The 12,350-nt window shown below is 37.6% G+C and overlaps 1 protein-coding gene across 1 annotated transcript in view; it reads left to right on the top strand.

The window, feature by feature from the left end:
• HIBADH (3-hydroxyisobutyrate dehydrogenase) overlaps positions 1-12,350 on the top strand; it is an 86,601-nt gene that overhangs the window by 16,771 nt on the left and 57,480 nt on the right. The window lies entirely within an intron of this gene.

Below are 12,350 nucleotides of genomic sequence, written 5' to 3' on the forward strand. Positions count from 1 at the left end.
GGTTAGCATTAAGCAGTTATGCTCCTTTTTCATTAATTAAAAAGGAGAGAATGAAGTGGGGAATAAAAGATTTCATTGTCAAGAAAAAACCAGAACTTTCCTCTGGTTTTATAACAGCTGAAGAATGCAGGTGATATTTGTCTGTCCTTGAGGTTGCTAACTGTTGATCTCTGAGAATTTAATCTCTTGTAAGAAATAATATAGATCAGGGAAGTCTTCCATTTTTGTGAACAGAGGAGAGCAGAAGCATAAAATTAATGCTTTGAAAACAAAACCATAGCTGATTGTTACTATCGTTGAATTCTTCTCTAGAACCCCTGGAATTAGAAGGTGAGGAAAACCCATTTTGTGTAGGAAAATCCAGGGTCTTTTACAATCCACTCTAATAATTAATGTAAGTGGTGTCATGAGAATTCTTTATTTTCCTGTCTTTAATGAGGTATTCAGATAGTTAAACCTGAAAGAGAACAAAAATGCAAAGGATAAGAGAGAATTTGGCCTTACAGCATTTGTAAGAAGTATGATGCACTAACTAGAAAGGGTATAGCCTGAATTTCAGATCGTGAAGATGAGTATGGGTGAAGAGCAAAAATTAACCATCTTTTTAATTTTCAACTGAAAACTAAGGTAGGATTTGGCTCCACACTAGAAGCCAAAATTTTCATCCAAATTCTAATGTGAACAGAGAGTAAGAAGACCTAGGTAGGCAATATTGAATAAAATAATGGGAAAGACAAGATTCTTGCTTCCCAGCCAAAATATTAGTCCTTGTTTTATAAAGTTAGACAAGTTGTCATCCTGGGAATAAAAATAATGGGAAAAGGTATGTTATGGGTGAATTATATATCTATTTGATCCTTTTCTAAACACAGCACGACCTTCTACTTACCAGTTGGGCAATTCTGACATCTTCTATGTGGTTCTTTTAATCCCTTTCCCCCAAACATGTTGTTTACCTAAGGAAATGATTTACTTTTTATAAATGTCTGTAATTTGGTTTTACCTGTATGTTTTTGCTTTAAGGCTGACTATGCTATAGCTACAAAGAAAGGAATAAAGAAAAGTTTGATTTCTGAAACAACCCTAGCTGTTTTGGGGGTTTTGTTCCTTGAGAAAATGGTAATGACAAGACTGGGTTGGTATGATAATGTACAGTTGACTGGTCTGAATACAAATGGCTTTTCTGGTGTTAGTGGTTTATCTGAATACAAATTATTTGGTGTTTAGTGTCAGTTACAGATTGAGTAATATTCTGAAGGAGTGGGAAATAACTGAGACTTAGCTTTCTAGTACATAATATGTTTGTGAATGCCAAGGAGCACTCTCTACAAATCATGCTTAAAGTGGGCAGTTGCTAGAATTGTGGAGAAGTATGTTGGAAAAAGCTTTAATGTTACGCTTTGTTCTCTCCACCTTTCAAGACCTAACACATCAAGTCTTTGGGGTATTTTTGTATGACCTGACTGCATTGTTGGCCTTTAGACAAAACACTAAATGGAGAAGTATGCTCAGCTCTTTAGAAACTGGCAGGGATTATTCTGTTGCTGTGCACTGCAATAGACTTGGCAGGAGTGTGAGGGAGGGTGTTTGTGGGACGTGGGGAGGAGGAAGAGAAAGCAGCATGCCTGAACTGTCATCTTTAGGTCTGTCTGTTTACTAGCTGCTATTGGCAGACAATTCCACTTGTGTTTTTAGGTATTTGGGTGTTGCCTGATAGATGTTAAGGTTCATCTGCACTGTGAACAAATTATTTCACAAACAAAACAGTATTGTGAAAATTTTTGCTATAAACCCTATGGAGAAATAGTGGTGATTTTAATCCTGTCCTGACATTGCAAATTAAGTATCTTAAGGCCTAGCATTAGTGCCAGAATTTAGTGCCTTGTTTGTAGCCTTACCCCTGAAAGATTCTTTCCCTTCATCTTTTTCAGATGGGCCTGTGTGCCAGTGTAGTAGTGCCATCTTCTTCCTGTGATTGGCCCACAGCATTTACTTGCAATTTACAATCAGGAAGTTGATTAACTTGATTAAATTATTGCAGTCAGGAAGTTGATTAAGTGGAAGTTGATGCACCAAACTACTATTGTGTTATTTTGTATTAACTGATTTTGGAAAATACTTCTAATCCCAGTAGTTGCATGCAGATTATGCTGCTAATGCTGTCTAGAGATAGCAATCGCTTTACCCTGGGATTAGGATCTCTTGCAGGGCCACATGAGAAAGTTGTGTCACAGTTCCCAGTGCTGCCCTGATTTGGAGCTCTTTGTGAGTATTTGACAAATGAGGAAACATCTTCAAAATCCATGGTTTGTGGTTTGTTTTTTTTTTTAAATCTAGAGGAGTAAATTTATCTTTTTTCAAAGATTGAATCCTGCATCTTTGTATGTATAAAAGGCTTTTAAAGCACACGTTATCACAGAAGCGTGTTTAAAACTGACTTCTGGCACTGAAAACACTACTAGATGAGTAAGAGATTTAAATTTAGCCTTTCAAAATTGTGTCAAGTTTGTCCTCCCACTGATTTCACTGAAACTATGATACAGATTCCCACCTTACAATCTAGAGCAAACTTTATTAGTGTTTTCACTGATGCTGCTGTAGCATTTCTCTTCTTTTAATTCAACATACAACATATGCGTTGTCTAAAGTACAGTGGGTGAATTTTTTTGTTTCTGATGTGATGTTTTCTTCACTGTAAGCATTGCTAGTGTTTAGATACTGCCTTTTCAACTTATTTTCCCTTTCACTGACTCTTGGAATTATATCAGCTCCTCTTCTGCTCAAGATATGTTGTACTGAATTCTGCTTGAACTTCACAAAAAGATATGACAGCTTGATTTGCTTTTGGTTTTGGAGGTAGAGATAAACTGCTTTCAATTACTGTGTAAGTATGGTTCTTTAGATCTGATAATGAAACTTAGGTAGATCTTTCCCCTCATAGTCTACTTTAGCTAAGATAGTCATCAATATAAAATTCAGACTGCTAATTGTTAATAGCAGTTGTCACGTAGAGAACTGTAGTTGTGCTAAATGGTAATAAACAATAGAATAAAACACTGTTCTGTAGGAACCATGAGTTGGAGCTGGTTAGAAAAGGTTTGAGTTTAAATTCCAGCTGTCTTTTCAAAATGTTCCATCTTATAGTACTACTTCCATAAGTTCCAGCTAACCATTAAGTGATGGAAAGAACGCTGACAAAGTGGGACTTCAGCTCTCTGGTAATGTAAAGTAAAATGTGAGTCCTTGAATGGTGAATTGCAGATTTATTCCCTGTATGGCCATATCTGTACTTAACTTGGAGCAAAGAAAAAGCATGTCTAGAAATACTATGCAGATATATTTTTTTTTATTTCCTTTCAAAGAACAATATGCTTCATGATTCCAGCTTTTAAAAATAAAAAATAAAAAGAGGATACCTTCTCAAAACTGGAGAAGTGAATGTATTTCAATGACATGATCAGACTGATAGCTGAGATTAAAATGGGCCAAGCAGAGTAATTGGTGAATGTGTTTCTTACTGGAACACTGAAGGCTTAGTGCAGTGTCATTTCCAAGGGAAGAAAAGCGCCTTGCAGAAGAGTTAAGACTGTGTCTATGACCCTAATGCTTGCAAAAATTAGTTGAAAAATGTTTTAAGACTAGACCAAATGATAAAAAATATAATGAGTGGTTCGAACGTTGCATCTGTTACCTTGTAAATTCTATTGTAATAAGGTAGCATCGTTGGTATGTTTGCCAGAATAAAGCTGGTCTAATAGACCTCTCTTGTTAGAGAGTCTTTGTAGAGATACTTTTTAACTGGCTTTCCTAGACTGTCTCTGCTTTGTTTCTTTAGCTTTGTGCGTTTTGAGAGAAATACAACCTTATGATTTTGTGGGAGTGGAAGAGTTGGCTGGTTAATTCAACGTCTCTAATTTGAGAGATTATATACTTTTTTAATAAACAGAAGGCATGGAATAAGGAACCTCCTGTATTCAATGGTATAGAGTTTTTGTTTGGTCTTGGCTTTTTGGCCTGCTCTGATGAAGTGATTGGAAAATCTGTAAAGATCCTTGAAACACTATCAAGGCAAAGCAGGTTCATGAATTTAGAACTAATAATTCTGACCTATCCCCCTCAATGGCAGGTGTTCATGTTGGTGAGGGAAAAAATCTAAAGGCATATCAATATTTGCTCCACTGTTATTTCTGGATTTATTCTTTTATGCTTTATTTTTAAAGCCTGAATGCATGTACTCAGAATGGCCACAGTGTTCTCTGTGCTCCTGGTACTGAGCATATCATTCTCACCTCACTTCTGTTTTCCTTTGACTCCGTGTCTTGCCTAATCTTTTCTTTCCTGACATGTTTCTTAATTTCTTTGTTTACATTTTTGCTGAATACATCTGATCATACTCATTTTTTCCAAAGTTTGTGATCTGGGTTTGGTGGTAGAAATTACAATGTACAACCGTAATGTTAAAGGTAGCTTGAAAAATGTTACAGAGTTATTCTGAAGTTTAAATGAGGAAAAAGTAATACAGGAAGTAACTGATAACAAAAAAAGAGAAAAATCAGGTGAACTGATTTAAGGAAGCTGAAATGAGGATAAAGAAATACTTTGAAATCTGAGATACTTAAAAAGCTTCTGATTCTTAATGACTTATGTTTTAAACTATTTACCAATACCTATGTTTGTCAAGATAAAGCTGGCTTAATGGACCTCTTACATTGGAGAGAAGATGGAAAGGAATGAAGATCTTGGGAATGAAGATCTTGAAAAGGTTACACATTGGCAAAATCCATATTTTGACACTAGGGAGGGAGGAAGTATAAACCCTGTGCAGAAATCATGATGTTGGCAGCAGCTGTTGTTGCAGAAGAGTTAGATAGTACATTTACTGATGTGCTGACTTTGTGAGGGTAATTTTCTTCTGAGTCTTTTTTTTATTTTATTTTATGGAGAATGCAAAAGGTAGCAGAAGGCAAAGAAAGAATAAGCAGATTTGTTGAGAGTACCATCTAAAAATGTTGACTGGGGTGGAGACAATTATCCTACAATGACTAAAAGGGTGGAATGACTGATTTTATTAAAGTATAGCGTATATTTTGGCTATAAAACTGTGTGTAGTCTGGCCAACTAGTGACCGATGTGTAGGGAAACATATCTGTCTCCATTTATTCGAAGGTGTAAAGATGAGTTATTCAGGCTGGCCCAATGGGATATAACCAGGAATAATAGGCTGGAAATTATTAAGGAAAGAAAAATGCATGCTGTGTCTACCAGGAAAAACTTCCTAACGACATTCTTCATACACTGTGGAATAATTTTCTAAAGGAGATGGTTGAAGCCAAGCATCTCAACATGCTTTAAACTGTACTGGGCAAAGTGCTAGGAACTATTCTGAAGGGAAAAATCTTTAACTGGCAGGAGGACGGCCACATGATCTAATAGGTCTTTTCCATCTCTAATGTCTACAATTCTGTTGTGTTCTCACACATGGTGTTCAAAAACAGTTAAAGGAAAACTGTCCAGATGGAAGTTAAAAATCCCTGTGGCACTCTGTGAAAAAGAGTAAGGGATAACTGCAGAATTGGAGCCAACATTCCTTTTCTCAGTAAAACTGGTTCTAATATCCATGTCTGTGTGTGAGCTGTTACCCCATTGCTCTGTTTTCTTGTGGTTCCTTTAATGCTGGTATCTGGTTCATCCTGTCAAGTGTTCTGAGATACACAGAGTAAGAAAGATATTCAAATTTCAGCCTGTTGTAAGTCCTAGGGAATAAAAGTGAATTTAACTTCATTTTTTAAATTTTGGTTGCTTCTTCTAGAGAACTTTTAAATTTAAGGAGTTGCAGGTGGTATTTGGAAATGTTTCTGGAATGCAGTGATGACTTTGAAGCTCTCTACGAAGTTTGGTTTTAAATGTTCATAGGTTTCTTTTTTTCTCTTTGTGCTCTTAAAACGGAGACTCTTGTTCAAAATGTGTATTTTTCATTTAGTCAAAAAAATCAGTGTGACTCCTGTGCTTAGGACAGTGGGGATGGCGAGCACAAGACCATAATAACCCCGACTGCTTCTGAGTCCTAATTCCATACTATGCTAAATGTGGGTGGCACGTGTCAGCACCGAGCCCAGCACCGTGCGCACCGGAGCAGAGCTACAAACTGGAAGGCGCAGCACAGAGTAGAACTGGGAGTACACTGTGCCAGCACAGCAGCTGCCAGTGTGGGGACAGTCCCCACCAGCTGCGAGCACTGGAGGTGCCACTGGAGAAAATGCAACGTATTCTGAATCTTAATGCAAAACAGTTGTACTTGCAATTCAGTGTTGCCTTAAAAAGGCTTTTTTAGTCTGTGGGTGCAACTCTTGTTTAAAAAAAAAAAAGTCCAGGGAAACCTGACTTACTCAAATGGGTTGGGCCACTGAAGACTTAGGATTCTACATTTTATTTTGTCTCTTATTAAGCAAGGAAGATCTGCAGATCTTACACTGGACACATGAGAAGAAACATTGATATCCTATGTACCTGAACCAAAGTCTTAGGACACTACTCTGTGTTAAAGGAGACTCCTTTGTAGGCCCATTAAACACGTAAACAATTTTTAAAAAGTAAAAGAAAACAACCCAGATGGGGGAAACTTTGCAGGCAGGGACAACTGCCCTTGTCTTGTAGTGCAGGCCTTTTGAAAGTAAATTGTTGATGCCCTAAATGGCTGAATCCAGGATCAGTAGGAATGAAAACTGATCTTCTGTTGACCCCCATCTGGATGATGCTAGTATTCTGGGTTACTCATGTTTCCTTTTCAAAGTCATGGTGATGAGTTGGGCAAGGATGGGATTTATGTGTGACAATATTATTTGATGATCCAGTGTCATTCTAATCACTGGCTCTTTGCAGAAAGTTCTCTTGTATTGGAGGGCATCTTTATGTTTTGACAAGTCTCTTAAGTTGTGCTAATAAAAGAGGGGAGAATATTCTAGCAGAAGTACTCCCTCTGTGCTTTAAACAAATACCTGAAAATTATTCCATGTTCATAGGGCTTACTCTAGTATTGCTTGTTGTGAGACAATTCAATAGCTTGAGCTTTTGTCCTTAGCAGGACTGCTGCTGGTTAATCCACAGAGAGCACACAGAAATATCAAGATTTCCTAATTCTTCCTCCCCCAACCACATTTTAAAAAGACATGATTTATATGATTAAATAAAAGTGTAAGGGAAACAGTATTGCCCTTTACTGCTGATAAACATTTAGAATTCAGCTGTGACTGTACAAACTGTGTAAACATTCACCTTTCAGTTTGTCCAACAGTGTTCAGTCCGGTTGCCTCACCACTTCGATCTACTGAAATGCAGAGGACAGAGGAGAGTCGTGCAGTTCCTGATCTGAAGAAAGTGTTTTTAACTACAGTTCTCTTTGTGCCAAGCACAACATAGGACCTGAATTGAAAACAAAATTACTTACTGCACTATGTTTGACCTACAACTTTAACCCTTAAAACTTAGTTATCGTTTTCATTCCTGTAGTTTTGCTGGGACACAGTGTGTGGAATTTCCTAGACCTTAGACAGCTTTAACCTGTATCTGTTCATAAGAAGAGTTAAAGAGTGGCTTGACAGGAACAGAGTAAGGCATGGAAATTTCACCCTAATGCTGACCCTTCAGTTTCTGTTCCTGGTTCTGTTAGCAGTTGTATTTTAATTATTCTGTATTGTGGAAGAATATTAAATTTGTCTGCCGTAAAACTGGGGGGGGAGGGGGAAGGGGGGAAAGAGGGAGGGGGAAGGGGGGAAAGAGGAAGGGGGAAGTGTGAAACACTGTGTAACACTTTATTAAAACCTTTAAGTTTTTAAATAAATCCACATAATGATTTAATAGTATCCCTTTATGTTGTTTAATTGTTGGCAAATTAATGGGGTTTTTTAACGTGTAGTTTAGGTCATTGTCAACAATGCTAATCTGACATGTAATTATTATCTGTTTGCTTTATTTGATGTGAGTTGCTGCAAACTGTGTAAGATCCTAGTTACTGAGCAACTATATAGTTTGACCATATGCAGTCAGAAACAACACATTTTTGCTGTCGTTTTGTTTTCAGTCTGTTTCCTTTGCTTTCTGAGAATGTGTGGCTTGTGGCTCTTAGTGTATTTGCCAGTGGCAGTACAAAGAAAGTCACATTGACTTTTAGCTCTGGCTGAGGAGCACACTACTTGTGTTTTATTTGTGATAGATTTCTTGGTTTTGCTTAAAATCATGACTCTTCAGAAACCAATATAAAAGTAACCTGTAAATAATCTGTACCAGTATATGACTATACATAGCTTTTCAAATTTGGTTGATTTCTGATTTCCAACATTTTTCCGTTTAAACTATTTCTCAGAATGCTACAATTTCTAGTAGTCTGAAGGCAGTATTTGGGAACAGCTAAATGCTTTTTTGTCTTGAATAAGGCATTTTGTGTTGCGTGTCCTAGACTAGAGATTTCCTCTCTCTTTCAAAAGTTGGGAGAACAATTGGAGAAGGGAGTTTGCAGTAGCATTATCGGCACGTGAAACATTGTAGTAGAGCTCTAGTTTAGAGTAAACTAGGACTGTATATAGCCTTCCTATTTCTGTGGATACTCATCTTAGAATTTATTATTTATATCAGTGGGGAGTTAGGGCTGATGTTGGGGCAGTGGGAAGGCTTTGTAGCAGAAGCACTAAATGAGAAGCTGATGTGAATTTGGCAAGCAGGAGTGTTTCCTGAGATGGAGCATCCTCTTAGCAGCCTCAGCCTGAATCCTGGCTGCCTCTGAGGGCTCCCACCCTGTCCAAGATGGAAGTTCCTGCAGAGAGCACTAACAGCGTCTCTCACTGCCTCAGCGTATCGTGGTAAGGTGTGGGGCTTGAATGCTGTGAAACAATGCAATAAATGCCTCCCAGGGCCAAAATGAACACACCGGATCACCTCCATGCATCATTCCTGGACTAGAACAAACTGGACTGTAAGAAAGCATTTCTATTAGTGGTGCAGTGACTGTCACACCTAATAAAGAAGGTGATTAATCTGTTACTGTTTGGTCACTGGCACTTCTTCCCCACTGTATTAGTATGCTTATCAATTCTTAACACTAAATCTGACTATATGCACTTACTTAGTATGTTGTTTTACTTAGTAGACAATTACACCAGTCTTGAATGGAGCATTTTTTGCTAACTGAGCTAAAGGATTCTTAGAAGATTGAAACAGTAGGCAGCAAAGCTTGTTAAGGAGTTTTTATTTTACAAGCCCTCAAGAATTCAGAATATGGCTTGCTTACTACTTAAAAAAGTCCAAACGTCCCTTATAGACTCCATCTCAGAGCCAGCATCAAATCTATGCTATACTTGTCTGAAAATCCAAACATGCACTCTTGGCCGTTACTGTTTACTGAATCAGAACCCTACTGTTTCCACTTGCACTGTATCTAATTTATCGTAAGTGACCACAAAAACTAAAATTATTTATATGTTGGCACCTAACAGCTCCACTATAGTTAAGGGTCTGTTGGCATTTCCATTATAAACCTTCCCTTTGAGAGGTTTATAACTTGGCGGTTTTACTTTTGCTTCAGGCTTAAATGTGCCATTTTCATCCAAGCACAAATTCTTCTACAGAATTTCATTTAAATCAGTTTGGCCATTATTTATTTTAGAGTGTGTATGTTGGGGAGTGGAAGGGAACACACTATTTAATTTTGGTTTCAGAAGCTTTTTGGTCAGACTATATAATGAAAGAAAAATGGTGCTTTTTATTTTATTTTTAAGGTACTTAACCCTTCCTTGGATGTGTCAAAGTTACTAAAACCATGCTTTTTCAGGTTGCTTGCAGTGCTTACTCTCACCCACCCACGCGTCTTGCCTGCCCCTACCCAATGACATGCTTTGAGGAAGCATCCTCGGGCTTCTGGCAGTGAAAGGTTTTGGGGGGAGCGGATGCAATAACATACAGTGGATGTTCTGTTGAGAGGCCTCAAGCCAACCAGTCCAACTGAGGAAACAGATGGAGCTTAATTGGAAAAAGACAGGCCGAATGCAGTTGTCAGTCAAATGTAACCCTGTGTGGTTGAGAGTGGCATTTCCCATGGCTCTGCCATTTCTTGTGGGATGTGTGTAAATTACTGCTTGGGTGCAGTAATCCTCTGAGTCTAAAAGTGGTGTGAGTTGCTGTTTTCCCCTGCTCCTGAATGCTGAACCACAGAGGAATTTCAACTCTTTTTTAGTCATAAATGCTTGCCATAGTACTGTATTATTATGCTAATTAAGTTCTTGCCACACGAACAATACATATCTATAATGTTTCAGTACTAATCATAGTAGCATAGTACCAGTGTTCTTTTACATGGTGGTTTAAGAATACAAAGAAGGGAAATTGTATACAGAGAGGTGGAAGCTTTTATTAGACCAAATAATACAGCTGAAAATAGAAAACAAGTTTCTGAGTCAGTTCTTTCATCACATTGTGCAAGAAGCAGTAAACTACAATAGTTGGAGCGTTTTTTTCCTTTGCTATTGAATTACTCACAAGAAAAAGCTACTTGATGGAAAACAAAGTGGGGAGAGAATATGCGGTTTGACAGTTTCTTGTGTACTCATTTTGGGATCTTCTTTTTTCAGGTAGTTCATGCAGATTACTCATTGGACAAACAAGTAATAAAACTGCTTTGTTGTATTGTGTCTTATGTTTTATTAACAAGATGGAGAAGGGAAGCACGAGTATAATTAATTATGGCAGCAGATACCAGCAGTTTATTGAACCCTAGGGCATTAGATCCCATTGAAGCATTTGAAAGTCTTCTCCATCTTGCCTTTTTTTCCCCCTAATTTCAGATGTTAATGAATTTATAGGTCAGACATTCCAAATCCTGACTGTTTTAGAGACAACTCATTTTAAATTTTATTAGGTTATTTTTAGTTTGTTGGCAGTAACATTTAAAAGCACTGAAGGCTAAAACTTTAGTTTATATTAAAACTTGCTATTTTCAGCTTTGGACTCTGGAAACAGAAGCTTCTAGAAACACCAAATGTTACAAGATACATGATTAGTTTATCACTATTAAAGCTTTATTTTTAGTAACATTTTCACTGTTATCCCTTTATTGCTAAGGATCAAGAAATTTAAACTATATGCAGTCATGGGAAAGAAAATCGTTAGAAGTACCTTAAGAGAGTACAGCTATAAAGCTCCAGTTCAGGATAGAACACTTAAGCATCTACTAAAATCCATCCATTTTAACAGGAAACTCAGGGGTTTCAAAGCACAATGTAGAGCTGACGTTCTGGGCATGATTTTGCTGGACTCTTCATGCAGCTATAAGCTAATTGTTTTAATTGTTTGGAAATATCCTTCATCCCAAACTAAACAGAGAGGATTTATTATTTGGTATCACTGAAGATCAAGGATTTATTGTTTGCTATTTTCAGCATCTAATCTTATTGATATTATTTAAATCTTGTGGAAATAAAACTTAGCACAGTGACTTACTCATCTTTCTGCCTTTCTTGGAAACAGTATAGTATTGAGCTAGAATGTTTTATCGTTACTTTCAAAGCAGCGTCTCCTGCAAACATGACCTTGAAGTACAACTATGTAATTTAGGCTTTGCAAGTTGTTATGTGTCATTACTACTCTGTTAATGTCTCTTCAGTACAACTATGGCCGACTCACTTTAAATGCTGCCCCTCACTTCCTAACTCTCTAATTGAAGCAGAAATAATGTCCATTTTAACTATCCTTTCATCCACTCTAGTAGGAATTTTGCTGTTTCTCATGAGGTCACAGCTGGGAATGAGCATTCTTGAATCTCTGTCACTTTAACAGCTTGAGTGTCCTCTACACTGGCTGATGAAATAAAATACATTTTCTAAATTCCAGTTGTTGCCATGGATTTCCAGTGGCAAAATATACAGGTTTTAGGTGGGAAAAGAGAACCGAGGGAGGTTTATTAGCTGAACGGTACCTGTCTGTAAGTACCTGGCGTAGACTGCAGTTGCACAGGAATGTTTCTTTTATTGGTGCAGGGACCTAGTGTACAGTTTGAACTGTTCCTAATGCTCATGTGGGTTGCTGAAACCACTGAACTTTGTCTGCAACTTTGTCAAGTGTTAATAGAATATGTACCTGTACTTTCACTAGGAGAGTATCTGCCTGCTCTTGGTCACCTGCATGTGTTGCTTCAACCAGATCTGAACTTTGCAAGCTGAGGATGTGTTTTTGGAGGGCAATACCTTAGAACTTGAGCTAATTTGTGCAGCTCATCATTACTTTGTCTCCCTAATCAGATAGTTCCTGTGAAAGCCATCAAATTTAATTGTTGCTGTGAATAAGTACTCGCTGTGATGAGATGGAAC

This window comes from Tyto alba, unplaced genomic scaffold (assembly GCF_018691265.1).
Source record: "Tyto alba isolate M040663 unplaced genomic scaffold, T.alba_DEE_v4.0 Super-Scaffold_38, whole genome shotgun sequence".
NCBI lineage: Eukaryota > Metazoa > Chordata > Aves > Strigiformes > Tytonidae > Tyto > Tyto alba.